The 15,962-nt window shown below is 48.2% G+C and overlaps 1 protein-coding gene across 1 annotated transcript in view; it reads right to left on the bottom strand.

Moving 5' to 3' along the window:
- Positions 1-14,169, bottom strand: part of LOC130367317 (extracellular calcium-sensing receptor-like) — a 47,239-nt gene extending 33,070 nt beyond the window's left edge. The window contains exons 1-2 of the mRNA XM_056569724.1: positions 14,083-14,169; positions 3,816-3,899 (exon numbers count right to left, since the gene is read on the bottom strand). The gene's annotated coding sequence lies outside the window, so the exon portion shown is untranslated. The remainder of the gene's footprint in view (positions 1-3,815; positions 3,900-14,082) is intronic.
- Between the last annotated feature and the right edge of the window lie 1,793 nt (positions 14,170-15,962).

Genomic DNA, 15,962 nt, shown 5'->3' on the forward strand with positions numbered 1-15,962 from the left:
TGGCATTCACCCCCGTGTTCTAAAGGAATTAAGTAATGTAAAAGACAGACCCCTATTTTTAATATTCAGTGATTTTATAGTAACAGGCACTGTTCCCCAGGACTAGTGCATGGCAAATGTGGTGCCAATATTTAAAAAGGGGACAAAAGGTGACCCCAGGAATAACAGACCTGTTAGTTTAACCTCTGTTGTATGTAAATTGTTTGAGGGTTTTCTAAGGGATGCTATTTTGTAATATCTTGAGAAAAATAAATGCATGACTCCATATCAGCATGGCGTTATGAGGGATCGGTCCTGTCAAACTAACCTGATCAGCTTTTATGAGGAGGTGAGCTCCAGACTTAACCAGGTGCAATCGCTGGATGTCGTATATCTGGATTTTTCCAAAGCATTTGATACGGTTCCACTTAAAAGGTTGGTGCATAAAATGGGAAGGATTGTGCTGGGGGAAAATGTGTGTAAGTGGGTAAGTAACTGGCTCATTGATAGGAAACAGAGGGTGTTTATTAATGGTACTTATTCTGATTGGGTGACTGTTACTAGTGGGGACCAAAGGGGTCAGTCTTGGGTCCTGTTCTATTTAATATATTTATTAATGGCCTTGTAGAGGGGTTGAATAGTGAAGTAGCAATCTTTGCAGATGATACTAAACTCTGTAAAGCGGTAAACACAATAGAGGACAGTGCACTGTTACAAAAAGATCTGGATAGGTTGGAGGTTTGGGCTGGGAAGTGGCAGATGAGGTTTAACACTGATAAATGTAAGGTCATGCACAATGGGAGGAAAAATCCGGGCTGGGATTATGTATTAAATGGGAGCGCACTTGGGACGACTGAGGTGGAAAAGGACTTGGGAGTCTTAGTTAAATGGGTTATCCAGGAAAAAAACTTTTTTCTTATATATCAACTGGCTCCAGAAAGTTAAACAGATTTGTAAATTACTTCTATTGAAAAATCTTCATCCTTTCAGTACTTATGAGCTTCTGAAGTTGAGTTGTTCTGTTCTGTCTAAGTGCTCTTTGATGACACGTGTCTCGGGAACCGCCCAGTTTAGAAGCAAATCCCCATAGCAAACCTATTCTACTCTGTGCAGTTCCCGAGACAAGCAGAGATGTCAGCAGAGAGCACTGTTACCAGACAGAAAACAACAACTCCACTTCAGCAGCTGATAATTATTGAAAGGTTTAATTATTTTTAATAGAAGTAATTTACAAATCTGTTTAACTTTATGGAGCCAGTTGATATAACAAAAAATTTTTTTTTTTTTCCTGGAATACCCCTAATATTAATAGTAATAGTAAATTTAGCTGTAGTGACCAGTGTCGGGCAGCTGCTGCCAAGGCTAATAAAATCATGGGGTTCATCAATAGGGGCATAGATGCCCACGACAAGGAAATAATTCTACCGCTGTGCAAATCACTAGTCAGACCACACATAGAATAATGTGTACATTACTGGTCAGACCACACATAGAATACTGTGTACAGTACTGGTCACCAATGTACAAGAAAGATATAGTGGAGCTGGAGAGGGTTCAAAGACGGGCAACCAGGATAATACGGGGAATGGGTGGACTACAGTACCCAGAAAGATTATCAGAATTAGGGTTATTTCGTTTAGAAAAAAGAAGGCTTAGGGGCGACCTAATAACTATGTATAAATATATCAGGGGACCGTACAGAGATCTCTCCCATGATCTATTTATACCCAGGACTGTATCTATAACAAGGGAGCATCCTCTACGTCTAGAGGAAAGAAGGTTTCTACACCAGCGCAGATGGGGGTTCTTTACTGTAAGAGCAGTGAGACTGTGGAATTCTCTGCCTGAGGAGGGGGTCATGGGGAACTCTGTAAAAGAATTCAAAAGGGGCTGGATGCATTTTTGGAGAGTAATAACATTACTGGTTATGTATAGTAGATTTATAGGGACAGAACGTTGATCCAGGGATTTATTCTGATGCCATATTTGGAGTCGGGAAGGAATTTTTACCTCTAGGATGAGGGTTTTTTGCCTCCTCTGTATCAACTCAGTAGGGACTCATTAGGGTTAAAGGTTGAACTTGATGGACTCTGGTCTTTTTTTCAACCTTATGAACTATGCTACTAGGGGCGGAGTACCCCTTTAAGAAGCCGCCAAAAGAATGTAGACGTTAGAGGTAAACACCAAGCGAACCATATTGGTAGAATAGAACTGCACAGGAGGAACAATAGGGTTCACCACAGAGAAGCTGGTGAGTTGGAAAAGTTTCTTAAAGGAGTACTGCAGTGTAGGACAATTTTTCCCCATCCAAAGGATAGGGTATAAGGGTCTGATTCCAGGGGTTCGACCGCTGGGACCCTCCACGATCTCCTGCCCAGCGCCCTCTCCATGCATCTCTATAGTAGAGGGGGAGATACCGAGTTTGGTCATCTGCAGATCTCCCATAGAGATACATGGAGAGGACGGGTTGACCACAGCTTCGTGCCTTGGTTGACAGTTTCCTTGCATAGAGGGAAGATCATTCTGTGCACAAATAGAGCGGGGGGCCAGGCAGGAGATCACAGGGGGCCCCAGCAGTGTGAAGCCCCGATCAGAAATGTATCCTTTGCATAGGACATAAGTTGTTCTACACTTCAGTACCCCTTTGAAGGGGTACTCCAACCTTAGACATCTTATCCACCTATCCAAAGGATAAGGTATAAGATGTCTGGTCGTGGGGGTCCCTCGGCTGCAGCACCCCAGTCATCCAGTGCACGGAGCAAACTTTGTTCTGTGGGAATGACTGGTGATGGGGGGCGGAGGCTTGTGACATCACGGTCACTCCCCCTCAATGCAAGTCTATGGGAGGGGGTGTAGCGGCCTTCACGCCCCCTTCCATAGGCTTGCATTGAGGGGGCGTGGCCGTAACTTCACGAGCCTCCGGCGCTGCCCACGACTCTCTAAGGGAACGCCGGGTGCAGCAGGGAGATCGCGGTGGTCTTATCTCCTATCCTTTGGATAGGGGATAAGATGTCTAGGGGTGGAGTACACAGGGATCAAGTCCGGCAGGAATGTGTAGGAACTGAGTTCCTGCACTTTTTCCACAGCAGGAACACCATTCCCATTAGCAGGAGTTCTGCAGGATCAGCCCTTGAGTGGAAATCTTGGGTGTGTTCCTGCACTTTTTTTCCCCAGGACTTGACCACTTTAAAGGGGTACTCCATTTGCCAGCATTCGGAACATTTAGTTCCGAACGCTGTGTGCACGCCGCAGTTGGCCATGCCCCCTCATAACATCATGCCACACCCCCTCAATGCAAGTCTATGGGAGGGGACGTGGTGGCTATCATGAGGGGGCGTGGCCGACCCCCCAGCGTGGACAAAGCTTTCGGAACTAAATGTTACAAATCCTGGCCAGTGGAGTACCCCTTTAAGGACTGTTAGGAATATGGAGGTGTCAATGATGCAGCAGCTCAAAGGTAGGAGAACAGTGGATAGTGAGAGACTGGATACCCTTAGGCCTAGTTGAGAAGGACAGTGACAAGTCCACTGGTCTCTTTGACAAAAATACGGGCCTAATTAATTATCTCCCCTATTGATAGTAGGGATAAATTATTGCTCTGTGAGTCAAAATACATCTTGTGTCAGGATAAAGTTAATCTGTGTGAATAAGAGAGTTGTGTTTATTGAGTTTTTACATGGCCACTTTGGAAGAGAAGCTCCTCTTTAACACCTCCTGGTAACATAAAACAAGGGCAGGTTGTCACTTGGGGCTGAATTACAGAACCAGGCACAGCAATTCACATACCTGGACTGATACAGTTCTGGTCATCATAATGGGTCCCAGGTCTCACTCACCCAATAAAGAAACAATAATGGCCTCTTCTCAGCCTCTATTCATCAATGAAGCCCATTAAAGGGAATGTGTCATCAAAAAGTTACCTTTTGTTTAAAGCAGTGTTAAAAATATTTTAAAATGGGCACAAATTTTTGCTATTGCACTCCTTATGGTTAATAAAAAATATTTCAAATGTACTTTGTTTAACCTCTTAGGGACTCAGCCCATTTTCACCTTAAAGGGGTACTCAGGTGCTAAGACATCTTATCCCCCATCCTTTGGATAAGATGCCTGACCGCGGGGGTCCCGCCTCTGGGAACCCCCGTGATCTTCCACGCCGCACTCCGTTAGAATCAGCCCCCGGAGCATGCTCGCTGCAGGTCTGATTACTAGCGATCACAGGGACGGAGCATAGTGACGTCAAGGCTCCGCCCCCGTGTGACATCACGATCCCGCCCCCTCAATGCAATCCTATGGAGGGGGCGTGACAGCTGTCACACCCCCTCCATAGGCTTTCATTGAGGGGGCGGAGCATGACGTCACAAGGGGGCAGAGTCGTGACATCACTATGCTCAGTGATCGCTAGTAATCAGACCCCCGCGGTCAGGCATCTTATCCCCTATCCAAAGGATAAGATGTCTTAGCGCCGGAGTACCCCTTTAAGGTGGATGCTTTTACCTTTTATTCTGATTCCGAGATTGTTTTTTTTTGTGACATATTTTACTTTAACATAATGGTAAATTTTCGTTGTTACTTGCATCCTTTCTTGGTTAAAATCTAAAAATTTCATGAATATTTGCTTGTAAGTAAAATGGACATTCCAAATAAAATATATATTGATTCACAAATACACTATGTCTACTTTATGTTGGCATCATAAAGTTGAAATGTTTTTTTCTTTTTGAAGACATCAGGTGGCTTCAAAGTATAGCAGCAATTTTCAAAATTTTCACGAAAAATTCCAAATCTGAATTTTTCAGGGATCAGTTAAGTTTGAAGTGGATTTGAGGGGCTTTTCTGTGAGAAATACCCCATAAATGACCCCATTATAGAAACTACACCCCTCAAAGTATTCAAAATGACATTCAGAAAGTTTGTTCACCCTTTAGGTGTTTCAAAGGAATAGCAGCAATGTGAAAGAGAACATTTTTTGAATTTTTACAAGGGGTAAAAGGAGAGAAATCCCCCCAAAATTTGTACCGTATATCCCGGCGTATAAGACGACTTTTTAACCCAGAATTTTCTTCTGAAAAGTCGGGGGTCGTTTTATACGCCGGGTATTGAGGTCCGGCATAGGAATACCTATGATTATCTGCCCGGGTCGGCTCCCGTGTGTGGCTGCAGGCGGGGGCCGGCCAGAGCAAGTAAAAACTAATACTGTATACTAAACACCACGGTGCCTCCAGCTGTTGTGAAACTAAAACTCCCAGCATGGCAAATTCTGTCCGGGCATGCTGGGAGTTGTAGTTTTACAACAGCTGGAGGCCCCCTGGTTTTTAGTATACAGTATTAGTTTTTACTTGCTCTGGCCGGCCCCCGGCTGCAGCCACACACGGGAGCCGGCCCAGGCAGATAATCATAGGTATTCCTATGCCGGACATCCCTGTGTCCTGAAAAATCTTTTCGGGACATAAGGATGTCCGCCGGTCACTCACCATTCCCCGGCATCCTCCTGCGATCCTCCTTCGGTCCTCCGTCTCTATGGTTGTACGCACGGGACGTCAGTGACGTCACGAGCCTACAACCATAGAAGCAGAGGAGCGCAGGACCAGGAGGACCGCAGGAGGACGCGCGCCGACCGGGGCCTGGTGAGTGACTGGCCGTGCTATCTTAAGTGATCCGGTCACCGCTCCCCGGTCCCGGCACCTACTGCTATGGTCCATAGGCCATAGCAGTAGATGGTGACCCGGGCTGGAGGAGCGGTGATTGGAACACAGTGGGGGCAGACCAGTACAGACATACAGCCTCCAGCCATACATTGTATATGTCTGTTGAGGGGAGCTGCCAATCTAATGTGGGGGGAGCTGCCTACTATTGTGGGGGAACTGCTGACCTAATGTGGGGGGAGCTGCCTACTATTGTGGGGGAACTGCTGACCTAATGTGGGGGGAGCTGCCTACAAATGTGGGGGGAGCTGCCTACTATTGTTGGGGGAGCTGCCTACAAATGTGGGGGGAGCTGCCTTCTATTGTGGGGGAACTGTCTACTATTGTGGGAGAAATGCTGTCCTAATGTGGGGGAATTGCCTACAATTGTGGGGGGAGCTGCCTACTATTGTGGGGGAACTGCTGACCTAATGTGGGGGGAGCTGCCTACTATTGTGGAGGAACTGCCTACTATTGTGGGGGAATTGCCTACAAATGTGGGGGAGCTGCCTACTATTGTGGGGGAACTATACTGCCTACCGTACATCGCGGTAGGAGGGGTAGTCTTATATGGCAAGTATATCCCAAACTCTATATTTTAACTGTAAAAGTTGGGGGTCGTCTTATACGCCCAGTCATCTTATACGCCGGCATATACGGTAACCCAATTTCCTTTTAGTAAGGAAATAGCTCAGAAGGGAAGGAGCGACAATGGGATTTTGGAGAGTGAATTTTTCTGAAATGGTTTTTGGGGGCATGCCGCATGTTGCCAGAACAGCAATTAAACACATGGCATGCTATTTTGGAAACTACACCCCTCAAGGAACGTAATAAGGGGTACAGTGAGCCTTAACACCCCACAGGTGTTTGACGACTTTTCATTAATGTCAGATGGGTAAAAATGAAAAAAAAAAATTTCACTGAAATGCTGGTTTTCCCCAAAATTTAAAATTTTTATAAGGGGTAATAGGAGAAAATGCCTCCCAAAATTTGTAACCCCTTTTCTTCTGAGTATGGAAATACCCCATGTGTGAAAGTCAAGTGCACTACGGGCGTACAGAGAAGGAGTCACATTTGGCTTTTGGAAAGCAAATTTTGCTGAAATGGTTTTTGGGGGGGCATGTTGCATTTAGGAAGCCCCTGTGTTGCCGAAACAGCAAAAAAAAAAAACACATGGCATACTATTTTGGGAAACTACACACCTCAAGGAACGTAACAAGGGGTACAGTGAGCCTTAACACCCCACAGGTGTTTAACAACTGTTCGTTAAATTCAGATGTGTAGATGGAAAAAAAAATTCACAAAAATGCAGTTTTTCCCCAAATTTTCCATTTTTACAAGGGGTAATAGGAGAAAATGCCCCCCAAAATTTGTAATACCATTTCTTCTGAGTATGGGAATACCCAATGCCCAACTACAATGCTCCGAAGAGAAGGAGCGCCATTAAGCTTTTGGAGAGATAATTAGTTTGGAATGGAAGTCGGGGGCCTTGTGCGTTTACAAAGCCCCCCGTGGTGCCAGAACAGTGGACCCCCCCCCCACATGTGACCCCATTTTGGAAACTACACCCCTCACAGAATTTAATAAGAGGTGCAGTGAGCATTTACACCCCACTGGCGTTTGACAGATCTTTGGAATAGTGGGCTGTGCAAATGGAAAATTACATTTTTCATTTATTTTTGTTCCAAAAATCTGTCAGACACCTGTGGGGCGTAAATGCTCACTGTACCCCTTATTACTTATGTTGGGCACCAATATTCGCATTTCTAATTTTTATCGTGAATATCGCAAATTCGCGAATGTTGCCAATATATTCGCTATATATTCGAAATTGCGAATATCCGCTTTTTTCCGCATATGCACATATGTGAATATTTGCATATTCCTTCTTTTCACTTGTGGGCCAATTAAAATGATGCAAATACACTTGTCAGAGGTTATCAACAACATCACTAGCAACCAATAGTAAAGTTGCCCACCCCCTCACCGTTTTCTTACTCGAATACTTGAATATAGGACGAATATTCATCTATTTAAGGAGTGTTGTGATGGAACAAGGGGCTGCGGCTCCCCTCTTGCCATAGGCCCCCATACCCTACCCTGATGCATGAATAGTCAGTCCACCCCTGTAGAGTAATGAATTTTTGACATGTCATGACTTTAAGTTCATTTCATAGTGAGATAGCGCCATCTAGTGTGTAGACAGCATTGTGCAGTTACTGTAACGTCAAAGGAAAAATGTATCTATGTGTTTTTGTGCAGGGTTTGGGGAAAAACTTTTGCAAATTTTTAAGCAATTGTAAGCAATTTGCGTAAAAATTTTTTTTTCGGGTAAAAGTATTGATACATTCCATCAAAGAGCTTTTTAACTGACTATTCTATTCATACATTCTTTACAGTATTGGGAGGTTGTCACGATGCCGGCTGGCAGGTAGTGGATCCTCTGTGCCAGAGAGGGATTGGCGTGGACCGTGCTAGTGGATCGGTTCTAAGTCACTACTGGTTTTCACCAGAGCCCGCCGCAAAGCGGGATGGTCTTGCTGCGGCGGTAGTGACCAGGTCGTATCCACTAGCAACGGCTCAACCTCTCTGACTGCTGAAGATAGGCGCGGTACAAGGGAGTAGACAGAAGCAAGGTCGGACGTAGCAGAAGGTCGGGGCAGGCAGCAAGGATCGTAGTCGGGGGCAACGGCAGGAGGTCTGGAACACAGGCTAGGAACACACAAGGAAACGCTTTCACTGGCACAATGGCAACAAGATCCGGCGAGGGAGTGAAGGGGAAGTGAGGTATAAATAGGGAGTGCACAGGTGAACACACTAATTGGAACCACTGCGCCAATCAGCGGCGCAGTGGCCCTTTAAATTGCAGAGACCCGGCGCGCGCGCGCCCTAGGGAGCGGGGCCGCGCGCGCCGGGACAGGACAGACGGAGAGCGAGTCAGGTACGGGAGCCGGGATGCGCATCGCGAGCGGGCGCTACCCGCATCGCGAATCGCATCCCGGCTGGAGACGGTATCGCAGCGCACCGGGTCAGTGGAGCTGCCCGGAGCGCTGCGGTAGCGAGAGAGAAGCGAGCGCTCCGGGGAGGAGCGGGGACCCGGAGCGCTCGGCGTAACAGTACCCCCCCCTTGGGTCTCCCCCTCTTCTTAGAGCCTGAGAACCTGAGGAGCAGACTTTTGTCTAGGATGTTGTCCTCAGGTTCCCAGGATCTCTCTTCAGGTCCACAGCCCTCCCAATCCACCAAAAAGAACCTTTTTCCTCTGACCGTCTTGGAGGCCAGTATCTCTTTCACTGAGAAGACGTCAGAAGAACCGGAGACAGGAGTGGGAGAAACTAACTTGGGAGAGAAACGGTTGATGATGAGTGGTTTAAGAAGAGAGACATGAAAGGCATTAGGAATACGGAGAGAAGGAGGAAGAAGAAGTTTGTAAGAGACAGGATTAATTTGGCACAAGACTTTGAAAGGACCAAGATAGCGTGGACCCAGTTTGTAACTGGGGACACGGAAGCGGACATATTTAGCGGAGAGCCATACCTTGTCTCCGGGAGCAAAAATGGGGGGAGCTCTTCTTTTCTTATCGGCAAACTTTTTCATGCGAGATGAAGCCTGTAAAAGAGAATCTTGGATCTATTTCCATATGGTGGAAAGATCACGAGTCACTTCATCTACAGCGGGCAAACCAGAGGGCAAGGGAGTAGGGAGGGGGGGAAGAGGGTGACGGCCGTACACCACGAAAAATGGGGATTTGGAGGAAGATTCAGAGACTCTAAAGTTATACGAGAATTCGGCCCATGGTAGAAGATCTGCCCAATCATCCTGGCGGGAGGAAACAAAATGTCGTAAATAATCACCCAAGACCTGGTTAATTCTTTCTACTTGTCCATTGGATTGAGGATGATATGCAGAAGAAAAGTTTAATTTAATCTTGAGTTGTTTACAGAGAGCCCTCCAGAATTTTGACACGAATTGGACGCCTCTATCCGAGACTATCTGTGTGGGCAACCCGTGAAGATGAAAAATGTGTACAAAAAATTGTTTAGCCAACTGAGGCGCTGAAGGAAGACCAGGAAGAGGGATGAAATGTGCCATCTTGGAGAATCGATCAACGACCACCCAAACAACAGTGTTGCCACGGGATGGGGGTAGGTCTGTAATAAAATCCATACCAATCAGAGACCAAGGCTGTTCGGGGACAGGCAGAGGATGAAGAAAACCAGCGGGCTTCTGGCGAGGAGTCTTATCCCGGGCACAGACAGTGCAGGCTCGCACAAAGTCCACGACATCCGTCTCCAGAGTCGGCCACCAATAGAAGCGAGAGATGAGTTGCACAGATTTCTTGATGCCTGCATGACCTGCGAGATGGGAGGAGTGACCCCATTTGAGGATTCCGAGGCATTGGCGTGGAGAGACGAAGGTCTTTCCTGGAGGAGTTTGCCTGATGGAGGCTGGAGAAGTGGAAATCAGGCAGTCAGGAGGAATGATGTGTTGCGGAGAGAGTTCAACTTCCGAGGCATCCGAGGAACGAGAGAGAGCATCGGCCCTAATGTTCTTATCGGCAGGCCGAAAGTGAATTTCAAAATTAAATCGGGCAAAGAACAGAGACCACCTGGCCTGGCGAGGATTCAGCCGTTGGGCAGACTGGAGATAGGAGAGATTCTTGTGATCGGTGTAAATAATAACTGGAAATCTTGATCCCTCCAGCAGATGCCTCCATTCCTCAAGTGCTAATTTAATGGCTAGAAGCTCTCGATCCCCGATGGAGTAGTTCCTCTCCGCCGGAGAGAAGGTCCTAGAAAAAAAACCACAAGTAACAGCATGCCCGGAAGAATTTTTTTGTAGAAGGACCGCTCCAGCTCCTACAGAGGAGGCATCAACCTCCAATAGGAAGGGTTTAGATGGGTCAGGTCTGGAGAGCACGGGAGCCGAAGAAAAGGCAGACTTGAGCCGTTTAAAGGCGTCTTCCGCTTGAGGAGGCCAAGACTTGGGATTGGCATTTTTTTTTGTTAAAGCCACGATAGGGGCCACAACGGTAGAAAAATGTGGAATAAATTGCCTGTAATAATTGGCGAACCCCAAAAAACGTTGGATAGCACGGAGTCCGGAGGGGCGTGGCCAATCTAAGACGGCAGAGAGTTTGTCTGGATCCATTTGTAGTCCCTGGCCAGAGACCAAGTATCCTAGGAAAGGAAGAGATTGGCATTCAAACAGACATTTCTCTATCTTGGCATAAAGTTGATTGTCACGAAGTCTCTGAAGAACCATACGGACATGCTGGCGGTGTTCTTCTAGATTGGCAGAAAAAATCAGGATATCGTCCAGATATACAACAACACAGGAGTATAAGAGATCACGAAAAATTTCATTAATAAAGTCTTGGAAGACGGCAGGGGCGTTGCACAGGCCAAAGGGCATGACCAGATACTCAAAGTGTCCATCTCTAGTGTTAAATGCCGTTTTCCATTCATCCCCCTCTCTGATGCGGATGAGATTATAAGCACCTCTTAAGTCCAGTTTGGTAAAGATGTGGGCACCTTGGAGGCGATCAAAGAGTTCAGAGATGAGGGGTAGGGGGTAGCGGTTCTTTACCGTGATTTTATTAAGACCGCGGTAGTCAATGCAAGGACGTAGAGAGCCATCTTTTTTGGACACAAAGAAAAATCCGGCTCCGGCAGGAGAGGAGGATTTACGGATAAAGCCTTTTTTTAAATTTTCCTGGATGTACTCCGACATAGCAAGAGTCTCTGGGGCGGACAGAGGATAGATTCTGCCCCGGGGTGGAGTAGTGCCCGGGAGGAGGTCAATAGGACAATCATAAGGCCTGTGAGGAGGTAGAGTCTCAGCTTGTTTTTTGCAAAAAACATCCGCAAAGTCCATATAGGCCTTAGGGAGACCGGTTACAGGGGGAACCACAGAGTCACGGCAAGGGGTACTGGGAACCGGTTTTAGGCAGTCCTTGAAACAAGAGGGCCCCCAACTCTTGATCTCCCCAGTGGACCAATCCAGGGTTGGGGAATGGAGTTGAAGCCAGGGTAGTCCAAGGAGGATTTCGGAAGTGCAATTGGGGAGGACCAAAAATTCAATCTTCTCGTGATGAGGTCCGATGCACATTAGAAGGGGCTCCGTGCGGAAACGTATGGTACAGTCCAATCTTTCATTGTTTACACAATTGATGTAGAGGGGTCTGGCGAGACTGGTCACTGGGATGTTGAACCTGTTGACGAGAGAGGCCAAAATAAAATTTCCTGCAGATCCGGAATCCAAGAAGGCCATAGTAGAGAAGGAGAAGGTAGAGGCAGATATTCGCACAGGCACAGTAAGACGTGGAGAAGCAGAGTAGACATCAAGGACTGCCTCACCTTTGTGCGGAGTCAGCGTACGTCTTTCCAGGCGGGGAGGACGGATAGGACAATCCTTCAGGAAGTGTTCGGTACTGGCACAGTACAGGCAGAGATTCTCCATGCGGCGTCGTGTCCTCTCTTGAGGTGTCAGGCGAGACCGGTCGACCTGCATAGCCTCCACGGCGGGAGGCACAGGAACGGATTGCAGGGGACCAGAGGAGAGAGGAGCCAGGGAGAAAAAACGCCTTGTGCGAACAAAGCCCATATCCTGGCGGAGCTCCTGACGCCTTTCGGAAAAACGCATGTCAATGCGAGTGGCAAGATGGATGAGTTCATGTAGGTTAGCAGGGATTTCTCGTGCGGCCAGAACATCTTTAATGTTGCTGGATAGGCCTTTTTTAAAGGTCGCGCAGAGGGCCTCATTATTCCAGGATAATTCTGAAGCAAGAGTACGGAATTGTACGGCGTACTCGCCAACGGAAGAATTACCCTGGACCAGGTTCAACAGGGCAGTCTCAGCAGAAGAGGCTCGGGCAGGTTCCTCAAAGACACTTCGAATTTCCGAGAAGAAGGAGTGTATAGAGGCAGTGACGGGGTCATTGCGGTCCCAGAGCGGTGTGGCCCATGACAGAGCTTTTCCAGACAGAAGGCTGACTACGAAAGCCACCTTAGACCTTTCAGTGGGAAACTGGTCCGACATCATCTCCAAGTGCAGGGAACATTGGGAAAGAAAGCCACGGCAGAATTTAGAGTCCCCATCAAATTTATCCGGCAAGGATAGTCGTAGACCAGAAGCGGCCACTCGCTGCGGAGGAGGTGCAGGAGCTGGCGGAGGAGATGATTGCTGAAGCTGTGGTAGTAGCTGCTGTAGCATCACGGTCAGTTGAGACAGCTGGTGGCCTTGTTGCGCTATCTGTTGTGACTGCTGGGCGACCACCGTGGTGAGATCGGCGACAACTGGCAGAGGAACTTCAGCGGGATCCATGGCCGGATCTACTGTCACGATGCCGGCTGGCAGGTAGTGGATCCTCTGTGCCAGAGAGGGATTGGCGTGGACCGTGCTAGTGGATCGGTTCTAAGTCACTACTGGTTTTCACCAGAGCCCGCCGCAAAGCGGGATGGTCTTGCTGCGGCGGTAGTGACCAGGTCGTATCCACTAGCAACGGCTCAACCTCTCTGACTGCTGAAGATAGGCGCGGTACAAGGGAGTAGACAGAAGCAAGGTCGGACGTAGCAGAAGGTCGGGGCAGGCAGCAAGGATCGTAGTCGGGGGCAACGGCAGGAGGTCTGGAACACAGGCTAGGAACACACAAGGAAACGCTTTCACTGGCACAATGGCAACAAGATCCGGCGAGGGAGTGAAGGGGAAGTGAGGTATAAATAGGGAGTGCACAGGTGAACACACTAATTGGAACCACTGCGCCAATCAGCGGCGCAGTGGCCCTTTAAATCGCAGAGACTCGGCGCGCGCGCGCCCTAGGGAGCGGGGCCGCGCGCGCCGGGACAGGACAGACGGAGAGCGAGTCAGGTACGGGAGCCGGGATGCGCATCGCGAGCGGGCGCTACCCGCATCGCGAATCGCATCCCGGCTGGAGACGGTATCGCAGCGCACCGGGTCAGTGGAGCTGCCCGGAGCGCTGCGGTAGCGAGAGAGAAGCGAGCGCTCCGGGGAGGAGCGGGGACCCGGAGCGCTCGGCGTAACAGAGGTGAATTCCCATTGGGACCAGCTGCGTTGTTTACTAGAGATGAGCGAACTTACAGTAAATTCGATTTGTCACGAACTTCTCGGCTCGGCAGTTGATGACTTTTCCTGCATAAATTAGTTCAGCTTTCCGGTGCTCTGGTGGGCTGGAAAAGGTGGATACAGTCCTAGGAGACTCTTTCCTAGGACTGCATCTACCTTTTCCAGCCCACCGGAGCACCTGAAAGCTGAACTAATTTACGCAGGATAAGTCATCAACTGCCGAGCCGAGAAGTTTGTGACGAATCGAATTTACTGTAAGTTCGCTCATCTCTATTGTTTACGTAATTCTTGGAGTGGTCAAATTCTATAAATCCAAAGGGGGTGGGGGGGAGGGACTTACTTTTCTTGCTTTAAAAAATTGTGACTTATCCTGTATTTGGCGCCAACATTTTTTGCTTTGTTATGCCAGTTTTCAGGTTGATTGATACATTTTCTGTATTTTTTTCTTACAGTTTCGTAAATTTCTGAGATTCTTACAGGATGTTCTTCCTGGTTCTATGAGGCTGAAAACAGACACGGTTGTTTGTAGGTTGTATATGTGTTCGCTGGATTGTAGGTTTTGATGTTTGAAAACAGACATAATTTTTTGTGATTTTTTTTTACCCTGGGTATGACTTTTTTATTTTTTTATTTAAAGGAACATTTTTTCTCCCATAGACTTCTATAGGTGGGAAAAAAAAGCCCCCATGTGGCATATATGTTGGGGTTCCTTGAGCTACTTGATGAATGAATCTAAATGCTAAATAAAAAAAATGAATAAAAAAACAACAACAAAAAAAAAAACATATACAAATGTGGTGCGCCACAGGGTGTGAAGGTGTGGTGTATGGGGCAGATTTTATAGCCCAGGGGTAGATGTTATTAACCCCTAAATGTTCGTGACGCCAGGGCTTGGTTTTCCCGGTAACCACGCGAACGTTAGCACCGCTATCCCTAGGTTAGGCAGGGCAATAATAGTCTAAGACCAGGTTAGGGTTAATGGTAGCTTTACTGAGGTAGACAGATGGTAATAGTCTTTACAGCTAAGTCAGGATCCCAGAGAGGTGACCAGTAACACAGAGGGGACCTTGCAACTTTCTGGGACTTGCAGTGTTTGGACAGACTACAACTCAGCCACGCTGACTATATTAGGTATGACTATAGACTTGACAGTAGACATAGACTTACTGACATGTAGCTGTAGATGGCTTGAGGCCTCCAGATATGTTGGACTCTGGCTCAGAGACGTCTGGACTGAACTTGACCTTAGGATCTAAGAGAGAAATGGTAGTACCTCCCCCTCTTATAAAGGGGGTTGAGCAAGGAGCCCATAGGTCAAGCTGCAGGTCACCTGGTTAGCTGGTGCTCTCTGAATAACAAAACATGTGACAACAACATCATGTGACTAACTCAAAGGTCCTCAAAGGTCCTTTATACTAATACACCTAATATACAGATAACACAATGCGGGGAGAGCCCCTAAGACATAGAGGGACTCAACCTGACAGTACTGTATGGGACTATATCCCGTACTGGGATATTGTCACGATTCGGCAGGCTGGAGGTGGATCCTCTGTGCCAGAGAGGGATTGGCGTGGACCGTGTCAGTGGACCGGTTCTAAGTTGCTACTGGTATTCACCAGAGCCCGCCGCAAAGCGGGATGGTCTTGCAGCGGCGGTAGCAACCAGGTTGTATCCACTGGCAATGGCTCAACCTCTCTGACTGCTGAGATAAGCGCGGTACAAGGGAGTAGACAAGAGCAAGGTCAGACGTAGCAGAAGGTCGGGACAGGCGGCAAGGTTCGTAGTCAATGGAGGAATAGCAGGAGGTCTGGAACACAGTATGGGTAACACAGTAAAGCTTTCTCAAGGCACAAGGCAACAAGATCTGGCAAGGGAGTGCAGGGGAAGTGAGGTATAAGTAGGGCAAGGAACAGGTGCAGCTAATCAGGGTGATTGGGCCAGGCACCATCATTGGTGCACTGGCCCTTTAAATCCCAGAGCGCTGGCGCGCGCGCGCCCTAGTGAGCGAAGCCGCGGGCGCCAGAGCATGACAGCCGGGGACCGGGACAGGTAAGTGACCTGGGATGCGATTCGCGGGCGGGCGCGTCCCGCTATGCGAATCGCATCCCCGCCGGCCATGTCAGTGCAGCGCTCCCGGTCAGCGGGTCTGACCGGGGCGCTGCAGGGAGAGAAACGCCGCGAGCGCTTCGGGGAGGAGCAGGGACCCGGAGCGCTCGG

The sequence above is a fragment of the Hyla sarda genome, chromosome 4 (assembly GCF_029499605.1).
Source record: "Hyla sarda isolate aHylSar1 chromosome 4, aHylSar1.hap1, whole genome shotgun sequence".
NCBI lineage: Eukaryota > Metazoa > Chordata > Amphibia > Anura > Hylidae > Hyla > Hyla sarda.